Below are 19,312 nucleotides of genomic sequence, written 5' to 3' on the forward strand. Positions count from 1 at the left end.
GCATAAATTTTGGCTACAAAAATATGGCTGTGAAGCTTCTTTCAATCAAAGTAAATCCCCACAATAACTTAATAGAAAAAAAATAACTTTGTTCCCACTTCTCTATTTCTATCCAGTCTGCTTTCCTAGATAATTTTTCAGGTTTTCTACAGGTCACTATCACAAAAAACCAAAGTGTCAGAGCAGACTGAGTATTAATTTTTCATATAAATATGCCAAGAAAATATTGGAATTTTATTCTTCATGTCCCTTTTAAAATATTACAAATCCTCTTGAGCTGACAAAACTAAGTGCTGAAACAATCATAACAGAGATTTAAGAGGATCATCTTGAAAATGCCAGATTTATACTGATGGTACTCCTCTTCCTGTGAGGAGTTTCACCATTTCCTTTGGTTATGTTTGAAATTATTGAGATTCCACAGCCTCCAGTAAAGACATGGCATGAAGCTGTCTACGTATTTATAGGATGTTTCTATCACATTTTCTACACACACAAATAATGCCCACCATGGCACCTACATATTCCCTTTCTTACTGCATCCTGTTGACATTCTCATGACCTGGCACATAGGTCCAGTTTGGTAAGACACTAAGGGATGCTGTCCCAGGAAACCTTTCTATGTCCATGTCCCTCCAGAGAAGAATCTTGGGGTGAGAATGAAAATAGGAGCTGCTCAAATATGGCCCAAGCAGAAGGGAGGACAAATTCACTGGCAGGCAAGCATGTCCTAGAGCAGGCCTGAAGATATCACACAGAGAACATGAGCTCAAATTTTGTAGACTCTCTCAACAGGCCCATTCTTTACACATGAGACTGAAGAAGCAAACCAGAATTGATACACACTGTAGATGACAGGGAAATAAATTTTGTTCATCCATTTGCAGTTGTTCTTCAAAATATATGCAAGTTCACTTTGCCTCATGGTCACTCAGAGGTTTAGTGTTATACCGTGATATGGAAAGTGGTAGGAGTTCCATATTCTCATTTGAGAAGGTGAGAAAAGTAGAAATGAACAATTCAAGAAGTTATAAGACTTTTGTTCCGGGTGTAATATGCACTGGCATGGAACACCAGGAGAAGACTTGGATTGTAGGTTTATCTGTCCCCTTTTATGGGTGACCTTGAAAATTCTTAGAGAAAGCTAGAGAGAAAAGCAATTACATTTTTGAAATTACACACCACTGTTCTCATTCATCTTGATAACCGCTTTTAAGGAATCCAAAAAAGGCTAGAATATTGCTTTTATAAAAGTTGTAAAGACCTTGGTTCTGTAGAGTCAGTTTTAAAATAAATTTAGATGTACAAAGATGAATTTTTATTTCCTTTGTGTTGCTAAATTGCTACTTTTGTAATAAAAAAAAAAAAACCTGCAGTCCTCTACTGAGGACCATGGCCAAAAAAGTACATGATCTTTTTTTCCTTGTTCTGGAAAGATATGTAGCAGCTCAACCTGTGTTGTGCAGCCATTCCTACTGTGTCACAAGCATCTGCATTCATCCTTTTCTGTGCATTTATAAGTGTGATTGAAGTGTTGATGAGAAGCTGCATTTATAAAAATAGGATGTTATGCAAACAATACGCACAAGATCCTAGTTATTCTTCTTCCTGCTGGTTAAGCTCCCCTGTGTTCATTTAGGCATGATCTGTCTTCGTATCTCTTTTACTCTCATTATTATCTTGCCTTACCAATTAGGTAAGGCACTGAACGGCCTGTTATTCCAGCCTGGGAGGGCTGGGGGTCAGAAGGAGTCATGCTTAATGTTAAGTGCCTGTGAAACATTAAAGCCTGCAAATTCATCAGGACAGTTGGCCTGGCCCACTGCAGGGCAAGGGGTGTAAGTACTTTTCTGCTTGAATTACACATGGAGTAGGACTGGCTTTGAAATGCCAGGATCCACGCTGAGCTCAGTGAACGCTCCCCAAGTGCGTAGCTCCAGCCTCAGCTCTAATAGCAGGAGCAATAGGGGTTATTTTTGGAAGCTCTTGGCAGACAGATAGAAAAAGAAACTTCAAAAATCATTCTGCCTTTTTACTGAGGACCCCCTTAGGAGTATTACTGGGAAAAAGTCGGTCGACCTGCCACAGCTAATAGTCACTCAGCAACCCGGCGCAACCGGCGCTCCAGAATCAATGCGCTGCAGCTATTCAGTAGTACCACATCTGATGCTTGAAAGGATGGAAAATACGATATGTGACAGCTGCTTATGAGTGATAGTGCCAGTGAACAAAAAGCCTAACGGGTACTGGAATGTCCCTGCCCCGCACACAGAAAGGACGTGGAAGGGAATGATGGCTCTTCCTAGCACAGCTGCACTCTTCAGCAGGCACCGTCCTGCGTGCCAGATTGGCAACTCCAACAGCTCTGCAGCAATTATTCACATGCCACCTCTGAAGCAGGGGCTTGCTACTCACAGTATCCCTGCTACATCATGTACCAGATTGATGAGTGCACGTCAAGAGGTTTTTTACCTCTTGGAGGAGAGATTAAGGGACCTACAGACATAAAAGAGAAAAGGGTCAAATCTCTTAGTCTAGAATTTGTACAAGGAAAGCAAGCAACTATTTGTAACCATGATGGACAAGGTTAAAATCTAAGCACCAGCTAGATTTTGGCTGGCTTACTTTAGAGAGAAGGATTTTCTGATGTACCAAAAAAACTGGCCAGGGTTTGTTACTATGGTGTTTTACTACCAGCTTCATTGGGATCCCAGTTGCATATTCTCTTGGTTTGCTTGAAATTTAGCACTCACCAATATTTAAATATTTCTGGAATTATGGATTGTTTCTTGAAATACAATAGTGTCTCATTTTGAGACATAGTAAGACATTTCTTTGGCAAAGGTAACTTTGCTTCTGTCTGCTATGTGGCTTAGCAACTCATACTTTTGTCTCCAAATCTGAATAAATACTTTTAGTTACACCTCATCTCCATGATCTTCACTCTTTATTGTGGAAGCATAACTAAGTTTGGTATTTACAGAAAAAAAAATTGTTCTGAGAAGAAAGCTTTTTTTTTAATATAGCTGAAACTTTTTGAAATATGTCTCAAAACAATTCTTAAATTCTTATAAACTAGTCAATTGGAAAGTTTCTATAGAAAAAAGCTCTTCAATATAAAGCAATAATGTTATTACGGCTGTGCAGAATGATAGAACACCTCCCTAAAATAAAAAAAGACAAGAAGAAATTTCATCAGGAAAGAAACTAATTATTAAAGACATTGTAAAAGCAAATATGACTCTGAAATTGGTGTACGAAGATGAGTTTGATCAAAGGTTAGTTTAATCATTTGTCTATACAAGGAAGTGCTGCCCTGAGCTGTCAGTAGCTCTTCTTGACCTATTAAAAGTCCTAAGTGAATATTATTTTGTAGAGCTCAAGTGGAAAGACTCCCTTAATAACTCAAGTATGAGAGCAACTTGTTAATATATATATTTTACTAGTTATTTTTACCAGAAGTAAATCTTTTCTGTCATGTTCAATATTTTTATACTGTAAGATTTTTTATCTTGCTTTAAGATATATAAACTCCCTTTCAAATATTTATATACCACCAAGAAATATTTTCAAGACTGCCTCTGCTTGTGATTTTATCTTCATGCTAAGCGACTCAAAAGGTTAAGATTTTAATCCACTGCGAGGGATTTGCTGAATAAATATCTTGTTTGCAAGAGCTGGATTAGGACAACACACTAAACCTACTCCATCTAACCACAACACAGTGAATCTTGTCAAGAAAATAAACTCTTCTGTTTATCCTTACTTATGCACAGAGCTATGAATAACTCTTATAACCAGCTAGTGATCCTGCCTACATTATCTTATCCTCAAACATGCCCTGCATGCTGAAACAGCTGAAAGGAACATGCAGGATTAGGAAAAATCACAGAAGCTGAAAACATGTTTTGACGCAACTATGGGGAGAAAAAAATCCTCTGCTCCAGGTGAAAAGCTTTATAGTCTGTCTCATCTCCCCTTAGCCTCACATTGCCGAGAATTGCCTAATTTTGTCAAAGAGAAGCTATGATGAAAAGCTCCTTAGATTGACCCAACTTGAAGGAATGCCTCCTTCTTTAATTTCCCTAGGAGATGAAACAGTATACAGGTGTCTGCTTTCAAATTATTGTTTTTCAAAAGGTAAACTAAGAAAGGTTAGGAAAAAAAGTTTATACTGAGTAAAAATACACCTCAAAAGATTTGTTGATTTGTAAACCACTACTTAAACTTCCAGTTTCAACATTTGCTTTTTAACCTAGGAGATCCCAAGCATGTTACACACCTTATCAGAGATGCTATTTATCATTAATGCACTAATTAGTGGGCTGCTTGGATAATGAGAGCATCTAGCATTAGCCTGCAGGGGAACAGCTCTTTCATAACATGTCAGAATGTTTCACCACAATTGACCCAGGTGGCCAAGAAGGCCCATGGCATCCTGGCCTGTATCAGCAGTGGTGTGGCCAGCAGGAGCAGGACAGTGATTCTCTCTGTACTCAGCACTGGTGAGGCCATGCTCGAGTGCTGTGTCCAGTTCTGGGCTCCTCAGCTCAGGAAGGACACTGAGGTGCTGAGAAGGCTCCATAGAAGGGTAACAAAACCGGGCCTGGCAAAGTGTCTGGAGCACAACTTCCATGAGGAGCAGCTGGCAGAGCTGGTGGTGTTTAACCTGAAGAAAAGGAAGCTGGGGGGACCCTATCACCTTCTCTCTGCAATGAGGTTGTAGCCAGGTGAAGGTCAGCCTCTTCTCCCAGGCCACCAGCGACAGGATTAATGGACATACTCTTAGGCTGCACCAGGGAAGGAAAACACCTAAGTAGCCACCTGGAGAGCATGGACTTCAAAAATCTAAAAAATCAGTCTAGGGTTTTTTTCATGTTTTCTCCTCAGATTGAAATTAATCCAGCCAAGAAGTCCATAGAAATTTGGAATTACAGTAATGAGAAATATTTCAGATTATAATAATATACCTGTTCAGAAAGTTTCTACCTAAGTATTTAGAGAATTATTTCCTCTAATAGCTTTAAAAATTTGAAAAGTGTACTTTATATTTTTCTAATTCTACCATTGCACCTGAATTTTAAGCTTTTTTTTTTTTTATGAAGACAACATATGCTGCAACTATCAACAGTTGTCTTCCCTAATCAGATATATCTTGCAATTAGGTTTCCTTAGAATCAAGTTCATAGAGAAAAGACATTTTTACAATTGTTTTGCAATTTATAAGTACAAAACAAATCCCACAATTCTTGTTGCTAATAAAGGCAGCAGCCTCACTCTGCTTTTAGAATTTCATAAGGCACTGCATGATACTAAATAAGTTTTTAAGCATTCTTTTGAAATATACAGTTAGAGGTGTGCAGATTTGTCTGGTAACAAAGTATATTTTACTATTTACACTTTATTTCCACAATAGAATGAAAAAGAATGTGTGACCAGCACAACTAGGAAAAAGGACAATAAAATGATAATTTGATGTATAAGTTGGGGCATCCCAGTCAGTTAATTTGCTTTTCTACAGGAGGCGTAGCTATCTGAATTTCCATAATATAAAACCGTTTACTCTTCCACTGAGTAGGAATTTATGAAAAAAAACATCCCTGTGGCATGGTTTAAGGTCAAGTATTACAGTAAAATATTCATCATCATGATACATATGAAATAAACATTTAAATATAAAACACCTCAATTTCTTTCATCAGCAGTAATAAAAGCAGAAAATGGTTCAGCAAGCAAGCTTTTACAATTATTTGACAGGATTTTTCATTGTCTGTTCAGAAACATCAACCACTTCTCTATGAGTAAAGATATAAAGTGAACACTGCTTAGTATTCATGGATGCTTCTATAACTAAAATTATAGCATGGATTTATCCATAAAATAAAGAACACAATCAGTCAAGATATGTCTTTGTTTTATTCCCTCAAATAGTTTCATAGTATCAGCAGCCTCTTCTCATAAAAAAAAAAATGACCACTCTTAATAAAATGGAGAAAAAATTATACTGATCATGAAAGACAGCCAGAGCTCATAAAAATGAATCACTACTGCTGGTTAACAATGTCTCAATTTAAAACAATATAATTCCTGAAAGTTGTAAGGCATATTTTCTTTCATGTGAGCAGTATTGATATGGATTTGTCAGTAATACCAGGAGAAAACAAACAAATTTTAATATGCAGTCCTCAAATTCACGTTAGCATGCACTATCCAAGAACTGGAATCATAGCTAACAGCGATAAAAATGTTAATTTATTTCTAATCCTGTAGAAGTCTATTTTCTCTAATAGTTACGGAAATGGAAATGAAGTGGTGTCTAAAATGAACACACTGTATTTCACTTCTTCAAAGGCCAAGAATTTCAGCTTTTGGATAAGTTGTCCAAAATATTTTATGAAAGATATATTTGGGACATAAAAAAATAACATACTGAAAGCTATACAATAATACACTGGGTAAGGCCTTATAAATCAAAGTGTTTGAGACTTTTTAAGAATTGCAGAGGTAGGATTCCTTCCCATGGACCACATGACCTTTCGCATGTGTTTTCAGTATTCAGTGTATCTGCACTGGCAAGTAATCCATCTGGTTGACAAAAGAGGTTTGAAGAAGTCAAAGAAGTGATGTCCTCCAACTTCTGTCTTCAGAAGAGATGGGATTTTTCCTCATGCTTCTCATCTATTATGAAGACTATATGAATCTGTGGACAGAGATACTACAAATGTATTTCATGTGTTACTATCTGTCTACATATGCCCATAACTTAAAATGGGGACCTTTTCCCTTAAATGTGTAACTTTTTACTCCCTCCCTCTACAAATTCTACTGCTCTTGTCTGAGTCAGTGAGTCCAATATTCATATTCAATATCAAAACAGAGGAAGACCATTTTCAATCTAAATGATAGAGGAACACTAATGAAATAACAGAATTGAAGAAAAATTAAATATCCACAAAATCCCCACAAAATTTGCTGCCTAAAAGTTTATTGAACAGATAAACACATTTCTGAATTACTTATGTTCTTCTATAGGTACATATACATGTTTTAAACAGTATTTATAATTATTATTTTAATTTATAATATGTCCATTGTGTCAAAATTTTCAGATCCCTGAAATAAATCCATTTTTTACTCTAAGAATGTTTCTTCTGTGGCATTCATTAAAAATAATTAATAAAAGATATGTGGCAATATTCTGATTTAAGGTAGGCCAAGGCAGAAATTTTCATGTTGTCACTCTGAGAAAACAGCTTAAGAAACTTAGAACACTTGGATGCACAAAATCATTATTTTCAATCCCTTCACCACCTCTGTCTTCTGTGTCATCCTAAGAGATGAAATGCATGTTACTGAGCAGCCCTGTAATTCTGGCATCATTAAGAAGACTGCCTTCCTTTCTCTCTTCCAGTTCTCCTGACACTTGCTCCTAGTCTGTGTTTTCTGATGAAGCCCAGAGTCTAAAGGCCTTCCTTGAAGATCATCCTTACCATGAGGAAAGATAGACTTTCCCAAGGTGCTGGAAAAAGAAGCCATGTAAGAAATGAGGACACAGATAAGCCACAATTTTGAAGGTTTCTGTTACCTGAACAGGATTGCATTTACTTGTGACCATCATTTGTAACATCTCCGTTCTGCACCTTTCAGCCATGGCAGTGCTTCAGCAGGCTATTGCATTGTTCTGATCCAGCTGCCTACCCTACACCCTCACAAGACTGCTGTGCTGAATAAAGTCTAATATCTGTGTTCCATTTGTGTGCAGAAACTTCAAAGGCACAAATAAATTCCACTACTTATTTATGAAACACTTTGGAGCCATGGCAATGGACAGGAATTGATGCACAACCAGAGGATTACTAGTTTGAACTGAAGTACCAGTGCCAAATTTGTAGAAAAACTGAGATTAAGGCAATGAATTGAAAGAGTGTATCTCACCCTAAACTTTAAAACATGCCATCATGCTGTTGTTTCTGGCAAGTCTCTTGAAGTTGTTTTCCTAGCATCCACATCTGTTCTTTAGTGTTGGAAAGTCACAGTGGGGAGGAGGGGTGGAGAAACAAACATCAGGCAAGGGGGCATTTTTTAAAAGACACCAATTCCCTTTCTATTTCCATGGCCTTCTGTTTCAGACTTTGAAAGTATAACATGCTCCAGTAATTTGAAAGTGTTACTGCCTGCCTCAAGCCCAAATTGTTGCTTCAAAATGTGGAATTTCTGAATTTCCCCACAGCTTACACCCTTGCCTAAAACTATTCTGTAATGCTCACTAATGTTCTGGTTTCTTTGTCAAGTCAGATGCCTCTAAAGACAACCTGAACTGCCTTATGCCAGAGGATGGAGATATATTAGCATTTCAGGGCCAAAACAATCAATTAATTAGTAATAACTACTGGAATTAATCAGCCTTGTCTATCTGGTTTTGTTACTCAGAAACAAAGCACCAGCATTACTTTTCTGCTGTCAATTCTGTTCACTTTTTCTATATGTTTTGCTTAATTTTAGATGGCATCATATTTGAATTTATTTAAAAGTCATGCCTCATATTACTTTTCAGTATCTCTGCTTTTCCCTGTACCAGGACAGCACATAGAAATTAGGTCTTCTGGTTGCTGGGTGCATTTTTAGGAGGAGAAATTGGAGGTGGAAGTGCTTATTAGGGATACTGGGAGGATCCAGTGATGGTATGGATACTATCTTTGCATCTGCAGGGATGATGAATGTGTCACCATAGACTCTTAACATGCATTTGAAGTAGGATAAAACCAGGTGGCAAAAGTCACTATTCCTTGCCAGCCCAAAAGCAAATACATTTTTGCATAGGGCAGCAGCAGCCACAGTCTTAGTAACAATTGTAACAAAAATATTAACAAAACTGCTCAGGTGAAATCTTGTGAGGGTTTAGGAGAAAATATTGTATCTCTGCCTCAAGAAAAGAGACATCCTTCAGACAGTTAGAGCAGAGACTGGCCTATACAGTTTCGGATTTGCTAGTGTTATCTACTGCTGACTGTTTATCCTCTTCCAGGATGGAAATGCAAGTACCATATCCACAAAGACCAGTCAGTGACATTTCACAAATATTCTCAGCCAAAAGGGTTTCCTTATATGAATAAACTCCAGACAACCATGTTGAACATAAACTTAGTTGGCCAAATTCAACTGTCCAGTCCTGAACTTCTCCTTCATGAGTTTTATGAGTATTCTAGATATTACTGTTTGAGCCTTTCCATAATTTATAGCACGTTGCTCCACACTTTCTTTAGTTTTCAAAGCCAGGCCCTAAATAAAGACCAAAAAACACTTCAAACAACTTAATCCTTCCTAGAAAAGGCTGTTAGCATTCAAAGATGACATTACATCAAAAGCAAAGGTTAAACTCCAGAATGCATTCTTTGAATGAAGTAACAAAAGCTCTATTATAGCCTTTGATCACTTGAGCTCACCTGTAGGAAATGTTACACCTTTTTATTAAACTGTTGAATTGTCTTTGCTGTACAAGCTGGAGACATTCTTGACAGGCTTAAAGTCGTTAACACCTCCGAGGAATGCTCAGCAGAGCCTATAATACTCTCTCATGTCTACGCATGTTAGTATAGCAATTCTGTACTTTCCTAGCAGCCCAGGCACTCTTTCCTTTCCTTATTCCTTTAACAAATGTATTGAAATGAGTATATTGGCAAAAAAATAGTACATTGGCAAAATTATCCATGTCAAAAATGTCCACAGCAAAATATTTGATGCTATCAAGAAATAAAGACCTTATCACTAAATTAGAAAATTTTTGCATTACCATGTGAGGTTTTTCATATAAATCACTACTTAATTACTGAAAAGAAAACCAAACAACTCTGCCTTTTTAATTGGCAGCTGGGCAGTATATTTAGCATTGTCCATTACCAACTGCAGTACACACAGTCAATTCATTTTTTATTCAGATAACCTGCACTCACATTTTCACACAAACTGACACACACATACCTGCCATGCTTTTCCTCCTTCTCTTGGGCATTAACTACTTGTATAGAAATTTAGATGCATGAAAATATGGGCTATTAAAACAAAAGTAAAGATCAACATTATATCTTTAGTTTCTCTTCCTTTAAAAATTGAATGTATATTTTTTTTAGTTTTACAAGCACTGCCAAATATAAATACGTTTTCTCTTACAAGTAAATAAATAAATAAGCTTATAAGGATTTTCTGACAATCCGGACTGTTATTTAGTTCTAATTTCTTTACCAATAAACATCTGAAAGCTATTTCCCCCCAGCCTCTGTGGATCCTTTCTTTTTCTCAGTTTATTTCTTTAGTTCTTTTGCACACTCATCTCCTTATTCTTAAAGATTATTTTTGTAAAGACTAGCAGTCCTACATGGATGTACTCTCAAACACACAGGGAACTAGGAGATGATTCTCCTTTTCTTCCCAAGCTGTGCTCTATATGCATTACTTCTTACATGTCACAAAATTTTGAATATTTCTAATAGCATTTTACACTTCAGGTTCTGAGATATCTTCCTCTGAATAAGCACTCACATACATTAAAGCTGACTTCCAGACTGTCCCTGTATGCACAAACAGAAAGAATTCTTACATAGAAATGAATGCTATGAAACAGGTGGGGGCAAAAAACTACCAAATATAAATTATGACAGATTTTTTAAAAGTGCATATATCCTTTAAAAAGGGAAATGCACTTGCTGTCTGTATTGTAACTGAAGTCTCCCACACAGCCTCATGCAATCAGCAAAAACTAAGTTTACATCCTTCTTTCCCACTAGATCTATGATTTTGTTAGAGAACTTCTGACTTACGCTTCTGTTCTTGGCCTATTTAGAGATAACTATTCAGTGGAGGCTTACAGTGAGCTTCTGGATCTTAATCCTGTTGTCTCGATTAGTCTCTCTAATGATTACACAGTTTGATTGCCTCAGAGGGAGGTGGAGAAGAATGGGGTAGAGTGAAGGGAGCAGTTTGTGTAGTCCCCATTAGCTCCTGATTACAGGAAAAACAAGATAGTGTCATGTTCTCTGAGTTCAGTGGGGAGGAAGGTAACGTGCCTCAGAATAATTCTGTACAATCAAGAGATTAGATGGATTAAATGTAACCAAACCTTTCCTAAAACAGAAGTGTTGAGCAATATGTTTTTAAATGGTAAACACTGACCAATTTGTTGACTCATTTGTGAGTGTCTACTAGCACAGCGAGAGCACTGGTGAGAATAAAGCAGATGCCCATATCTGTTTCCATGCTGAATCACATGGAATGAATTTAAGATTACTGTGCCTATATGACTTTATTCACTGAAGATTTCTATCCTGCTCCCCTTTCTGACTCAAATTGGCAATAAAAATTCAGTGTTTTCTAAAATATTATTTTTTCTGTACCTTTGGGTGATTGGAACAAATGACTGAAAACTAGTTCACTTGGGAGAAATTTTCATCAGCAGTTTCTTCTTAGACATGAGTGATTTAGATTTTGTATTTTTCATAAAATTTGAAAAAAATAAATAAAAAATATAATTTTTTTCATAATTTCAATTTCATAAAATTAAATTAGAAAAACAACAATATAAATTTATTTGCTAATTCCCTTTGAAAAACTATACTAAAATAAGCCTAATGCACTTTTCATTTTTCTACTTTTGAAAATTTCTTAATTTAACAAATAATGATTCCCTTATTTCATTTTATGAAAATACCTTATTATTTGACATAATGTTTGGAAATGCTTCATCAAATGTCTTCAGTATCTGGAGAATGATTTAATCTTTTCTACAATCACAGTGCTGTCAGATGCAGAAAGCAATATTCACTCTTCACAGAAAGGTCTTTTTTAGTCCTCACAAGAGCCCTACTGTGTGATAATATTCACAGCAGTGAAAACATAAGAGCATATCTATTCTCTCCTAAAAGCTTATAGTGATGGCTTAAACTGAGAACAGCAGCTCCTCCAGATCCAAAAAACACATCCCATCCTTATCAATAAAACATCATCTGTGCTGCTTATTAATTTTTAAGTCATTTATAAATGACTTTTGTTCTTTTGTTCAGGTCTGCCTAATGTTAGCCTGCTCCTCCCTTCAAGGCGTAACATTCAGAAGAGAGGAGTAACTGCAGTGAAGTATGCAAGCTATATGTCCCAAAATGATTTGGAAAGGAAGTGCAGCTCCTTCCTATGTGTGCAGTAACATCAGAATGGAGGAGCTGTGGTTCATCCCTTGCTTTCCTCACAACAGCAAAATAAAGATAAGTTTATAAAGTCAATGTTAAATAAGACTTTATAAGGAATTTATGCAATTGGTTTAAGATTATGTATCATCAAAAGACATTAGTAAGGCTATCTCTGTAAGAAGAGAGACTATATTTTATGAGGTTAGGCATTGTAACTGGAAAACACAGATTTCCAATGTCCTTTATCAGATGAAATGCAGGAACTCTTTGTTTCCAAAAAGATTTTAGTGTATGCAACTCCACTTAGAACCAACTCAAGGATCTAGAAATGAAAGTTAACAACATAGGAAAACTGAAAGTTTACAACTCATGTAAATGCATGGGCTAAAGCTGACAACAAACTCGGACACAGCCTGGAAAAAATTTTGAATTGCTCTTCAGATTCCTGGCCTTCAATCACCAGGATGGGTCTCAGATTAGCATTGCCAAATCTATTTAATTAATAAACCCTGTGTTTATCACAGAATCACAAAACAGCCTGGGTTGGAAGTGACCTATATAGGTCACCTGGTTCCAACCCTCCTGCCATGGGCAGGGAGACTTTTCACCTAGACCAGGTTGTTCAAAGCCCCATCCAATCTTGCCTTGAATGTGGGCAGGGCATCCATGTCTCCAAGCAACCTATTCCAGTGTTCCATCACCTTCACAGTAAAGAAATTCTTCATTATGTCAAATCTCAATCCATCTTTTTTCAGTTTAAAACCAATAAATACCCCCTCTCGTTTTTCTGCCAGCCTTACTACAAAGCTTCTCTGCCTCTCTCTTCTAAGCCCCTTTAAGTAGAAAGGCCACAAGCTGGTCTTTCCTGAGCTTTCTCTTCTCCAGATCGAACAATCACAACTCTCTCAGCCTTTCTTTATGATGTAAGGACAGCTATCTACACAGACTTTCCACCGATGCCTAAACTGGACAGCTCTCAGCACCACTCTTTCCCTATTTGGAGTCAGAATCTGATGCTTCTTCAACTTGTAATAGAACATAAAATGAGTAACGGTGGGGAAAGAGATTTACTGACAATCACAGAAAAACTCACAGGTCCAAGTTTTCCAAATACAGGCACCCTTCTTATTGGAAGCTCAGCCTCAACCAGAAAAGTATAGGCAGTAGCTGACTTATAGATCAGAAAGAGCAAGTTTACATGGGTGTTTTAACTAAAGAAAAATTGTGACTTTCAAATAGCCACCCCAAAATTGCATTTTTTTAAAGACAATTTGTTCAGTAACCTTAGTAATCATTAAAGGAATTTAGGGATTCTTTTGACACATTATGCATCACAAGCAGAAGCTAGAAAGTCACAACACTAAAAAAAGAAGTTGGTTGCCCTAGGCATGTTTCAGCTTACTGTCAGCTCAGTCTATTCTAGTGTTTCATTTGTAATAGCTCCCTTGCTATACTTATGACTAATAACAATAAAATATTAACAAAATAGTTTTCCTTGGTGATGACTCTAGAGACAGGAATGAAAGACCTTGTTGTGTCCTCTGTTTTGTTTCTAGCCTGACAAGTAGTTTTGCTCCATTGCTACTGTAACATTTTGATGCCAAAGGGATCAGCCACAGCAGCACTGCTGTATTTGCCACTGGTCTAAGAATAAACAGCCTGGTATGCTCTCCTCACCTTAGAGGGAGTGTTTTTTATGTAGTGCCTCCTCCTTCTCAGCTAGAACTTCCTCATATCCTCCAACTTCTTCCAGCTTTTCCCACTACTCCCAGATGTTGTTAAAAGGCACGGCAATACTTTTCGTCCTTGGGCTGCCTTGCTGCCCATGTTGAGCTCCCTTTCATCTCTTTCATTTTGCTCTGCACTCATTCAGCCCTTAGCTGCAGACCTTAGAGCTGCTTCAATTCTCAGAGCCTCCAGAGTGATACTTTCTTCAAAAACAACCCTCTCCCCTCTGTACTGCAACAATGGATGTGGAAGGTTTGCCAGCTCTCAGAGGGCTCTCCTGTAAAATTACCCCAAAATACCCAACAGATTAAATTTGAAATTTATAAAAATATATTTTTATTTCACTGTAATTACTGCTTATTTGTAAGTGTGCCTACAGGTCTAAGGTGAAATTGGGCACTACCCATAGGAATAAATATCCCTTGATAGTTTGCCATATAAATTTAAACAGACCAAAGATAAGGGAAGCAGATACTATAATTCTGGTTATCTCATTTCACTCCAAAGTACAGCTGAATTTGTGCAAAACCTGTGGCAACTGCAGAAAAAGTGTTCAGGCTGTACTATGAACTCGATACTTTGTATACTGAATTGAGTTTTTATAGTTTTCTGGGGTTTTTTGTGAAAACTTCGTGTGGTTCTAGGACTTAGAGAATTATGGTCTATTTGTTTGAGCACTAGTGCCTATGAACCAGGGGTCTGTTAAGGGTTTCTCAAACATCTCATTCAAGCTAAACTGTGAAAAAAATTTAGTTTCTTTAAACCAGTTAAGGCCTATGTTTTTAATCCCTTTGGTGATGTCATATGAATGTATAATTGTATGTGCAAGCTAGGATGGATTCTTAGAATAAGAGCAAAAAAACCAAAGTAAAATAATAAAATAAAATAATTTTTTAAGTCAGGCATTAACCAATAATAATACCAAGGCTGACTTTTGCATTGTCTGTGTAGTTTGTAGCCTATCATTCGAATAAAATGATGCCTTTAAAATATGTTTTGAAAACGGTGTGACAAGATTGGCAAATACCTGTGGCATCACAGAGATTTCCCTTTGTCCTCATGTTGTGACTCTCACCTCTTTGTGGCAGATCCACAATTTGTCCTCTCAGACTCTTTTATTCTGGTGCCTTTTAAATGCTAACACCAGTCAACTCCAGATTGCAACATCTCTTGGCATTGTAGTGGTGATGTGATTCACATAACCAACCACTGGTACTTTATCTCCTGATAATGGCCTAATTAACTTAATGTGTAATCACCATTGTTTCTAGCAACTTGTTACACTGTTTGCTGCCTCATTTCCACAAAGCAGCACATCCTGGTTTTGACAAGGTCAAACCATGTGATGTTTCAAGACTTGTGAACTTCATGACATCTGGAGGCTTGAAAGCCAGTTTGTCATAGCTCAGATGTGGAAGCTGACTCTACTTGAGGTGTGCCATCATCCTTATCTGGGTAAAAACAATCTCTCTCTAACCTCCAAACCAGAATATTTCTATGATTAACTTACACATTCATAAAAATAAATACATTCTAGATACATGGAGACTTCTATCAGTTAGGAAAATTTCAACAAAATAGATATGCTAAGCACTGCATATGTCACAGTATGCTGCAGGTTCTATTTTTCCATCTTTTATATACTGCAGTCTCCATACTTTTCCACATTTTCTGTTCTTTCCTTCTGTTTTCAACTGAATTACTTTTTTCTTGAGGTTTCTGTTTCATTTCTCTAAGCTCTTGCATTACATTCACTCACTGAGAAGAATTTTTAAACAAGCATTCCAAGGCATTTAAAGAAGAGGCAAATGTAGTCTCCTCATCCCATAGTACAAAAAACCAGCAAAAAAAGTGTCCCCAAGTGACTCACTACAAACATGGTACCTTTTAAACGCTAATTGTTATCTTCATTTTTTCTCATGCACAGGTGGATTGCCCATTTTTGTACCAGCTTTGTTCAGTTTTGGAAAATAGCAAAAGGAACCAGGAACTCCTTGCAGTTCAAACTGACAAATTTTCCCCAAATCCTTGGATTTTATAAGCATTTAATAGCCTATAACCAGGACAAATATTGACATAAATGAGGATTATATTTGCAGATCAGTAGCAGAAGCAGAGTTGGACAGAGTCTTTGGGCAATCTGGGAACTAATCAGTGGGATTTAATCTAGCATGTGACACACTGTTTGCTTCAATTTCTTAGGCTGGAGGCCAGGAACACCTATTCTAAATCAGTCTTTTGAACTTTCCTGAGAATACTGAACACATTACATTGGATACAACCACATATACAAATAGTTAGAATTGAGTCTGGATTCAGATGAGACCAAAACCACTTTTCTTATTGAAGGCTATTCCAGTGAGACAGGCCAGAAGGGGTGATGTTCACTATTGTTTAAATATCTGCCAAACTGCAGCTTTAATATTAATGGCTTATTCAGGTCATGCCATTTCTTAACGGGTTTTTTTGTATTATCCTCTGTGATATTTATGCTAATGGCCAAATAATTTCAATGAACTTAATTTCCAGCTTCAGTGAAATAACTTCTACACATCTAATTTAAAAAGTAGAACACTTAATTTAAACAGAATATACATAAAAGTGGGGTTTTTTTCTCTTTTGCCTTATATTGCTATTGTTAAGCCTGAATCAGATATGAAATCTAAGCTTGTTACTGGGAAAAAATCCATTCACATTCAAAGTTTAATGTTACTCAGCTCTCCAGACAATCACTGCAATAACACTTTATCTGCCTATTATGGGTGTCCTTGACAATGTTCACAGAGCTAATCATTTCCAGAAACAAAATAGACATGAAGGCAAGAGGATATGTACATATTTTTATATATGTGTGAATACAAGTATATATGCTCTTGGAGCTGATTTTTTTCTGCTCTGGACATTTGCAACTTCTTACTGAAGTCATAAGTTTCATATAAGTCACTATAACCTAAGCAGGAAAACCAAGGCTTCAGGATTCAGTCATGTCTATAAATTCTTTCAATTACACAAATAATTTTGAAATTCTTAAAATAATAATAATTGCTGTATATTGATTCATAGAATGAATTGTATATTGACTCATTCACCTTATTGAAGAAAACACATCATCAAATGTAATCCTATTCAATGGTTATTATCATGAAATCACATACCCAAACAACAAAAACCTTCAGAAAGGCACGGTATGATTCCATTCAACTATTTACAGTTGCTGTCCAAATACACATTCTGGTGCATCTTCTTTTTTAACCTCCTAATGAAACCTAATACTGGGGATTGGAGCCTATCTCCTCAAAACTGCATCTTACAGGATACCTCTATGGTGCATTAATCTTTTAACCCCTTGAGGCACACTGAACATCAATTACAGAGTGCTGTTGCCCAGAGGTGAGATATGTGAGCTGGAGCTACAGACTACAGCAGCGGCATCTTACACACAGATCATGAGCAATCCATCTTCTTCAGGGTGTGGGGGCAGAACAACTTTGGAAAGCCATCAAGGCGTAATACTGTATTTGAGTGTATTTGCGGCTAAAAGTAACTTGTCACACAAGGAAGAGCTCGCAAATCATCCTGACCCTCCTGACCCCGTGCAATTTGCAGCTGAGGAGCACAGGCTGGTAAAGAGCCTCACAAAGTCCACACAAAAGAAGCAAAAAAGGACTCTTATAACTATCCTGGATGCTCTTATAAGCATCCAGTTGAGGAGGAGCATAGAAAGCAAATACCACCAGCAACATTGAGAGTTATCATTGGTATTGCTTAAAGACAAGACAAAATCCACTTTGATAAAAAAAAGGGGCAAATCAGCTCAAAAAAACATGATATGAGCCCCCTGCTACTGAGATTTCCCAGCAGCTGCAAATACTAAAAAGTGATGTTTTCCTACACAATAAAGCTCCCATAGAAATTACAATAATTGTATGCCTGCTCTATATTTCCTTTTAGCCACTAAGTTTATTCTTAATGTGTTTGTCACATTAAGATGGTAAGAGTTTTATTGCTTTAGGAAGTATACATCTAAAATATATACAGAGTAGTTATGAACTTCAGCTTGCTTAAGGATACATAGAACTTGTCAGTGCAACCAGTACTTGCTGTTATAGGACTAGATGTTTGTGTCATAATTACATGAATACCTTTTATGAGCAGCTACCTACAGTTTCATCAAGGTTTGCCTGGATGCTGAGACATGCTGCTCTCTATTCAAAAACTCAACAAGGCAGCTGGTTCAAGAAACTTCTAAAACACTGATTAAAGGATGCATTGACTGACTAAGAATAACTGTATATTGAATAATTGATGTGTTAGATAATGATAGATGCATTTTCCAAAGATTTTTAATGAGTCATCCTGCAGCTGAAGAAAGGGAATGAGGAGCCAGGAACCAACAGTGGGGTCAGGCTGCAAAACTAAGAGTTTATTAACTGCTTTTTATTGTTCCTGTATTTCTATTCGAGAGAATAGCATGGGAACAAAAGAAGTCTGCATTTGTTTGTGTTCAAAACTGTACATCTCTTGGTACCTATCGCACAGTAATGTGCAAAATCAGTGCACATTACTGGATAATTTCTTTCTTTGGAAATAGTGGGTGTACCTCTTCCTGTGGCAATTTTTTCTTGAGGCTGGTATTTACTGCCTGCTCAATACCTTCTGTGAATTTCATCTCTAAACTTATTGTCATTAATTCATGTTTCATCTGACATTGCTATTTACTGTGTTTCAAGAATATTTCACATTTTAGAGATATCCTTTAATATAAGAAGTGATCTATGCTGGCTAAATGCATAAAGGCATAAGCATTTCTCTAGAAATCAGATAGAGAAGCCACTACTGTAGAAGTCTTAGAAGTCTATTAACTCCTGCTCTTTGTCCAACCATTGTCTGTGACACCCATAAGTCAGTCAAGGCTCCTGCTCACCGTCACCAACACCCTTCACAGATGCAGGTTTTTAGAAAGCAAAGCAGTTTCCATAGGTCTGTGGACCTGCCCAAAGTTCCTCAGTAGCACAGGCACAACTAAATTTGTCAGTTTTCAGATAATGAACAAATAACTTACTTTTTTCCATACATAGAGTGGTAACATGAATTTTTTTCTTCTATTGCAGCAGAGCAAGTGCCATCTTCTACTCATGCCCAGTCTCTGCCTAAAGATAGCTGATGTAACCCCTATTTGCCTATTGTTTATACTCTTGTCTTCATTTGCAATGCTATCAGTGTTTCAAATACCTGAACAAAGGCATGAAGTATTTAGGAATTTGCTTGAACTGTATAACCAAAGAATTAAATGCAGTAAATAAACACTCACTTTAGAAAAGTCAAACATTACATATATTATAGCTCTTGCTAGAATTAGTATGTTACAACTGCAGAAACTTGCTGTGATGGTAAATAGCTTTATACAATCA

The sequence above is a fragment of the Lonchura striata genome, chromosome 2 (assembly GCF_050655825.1).
Source record: "Lonchura striata isolate lonStrDom1 chromosome 2, ASM5065582v1, whole genome shotgun sequence".
Classification (NCBI taxonomy): domain Eukaryota; kingdom Metazoa; phylum Chordata; class Aves; order Passeriformes; family Estrildidae; genus Lonchura; species Lonchura striata.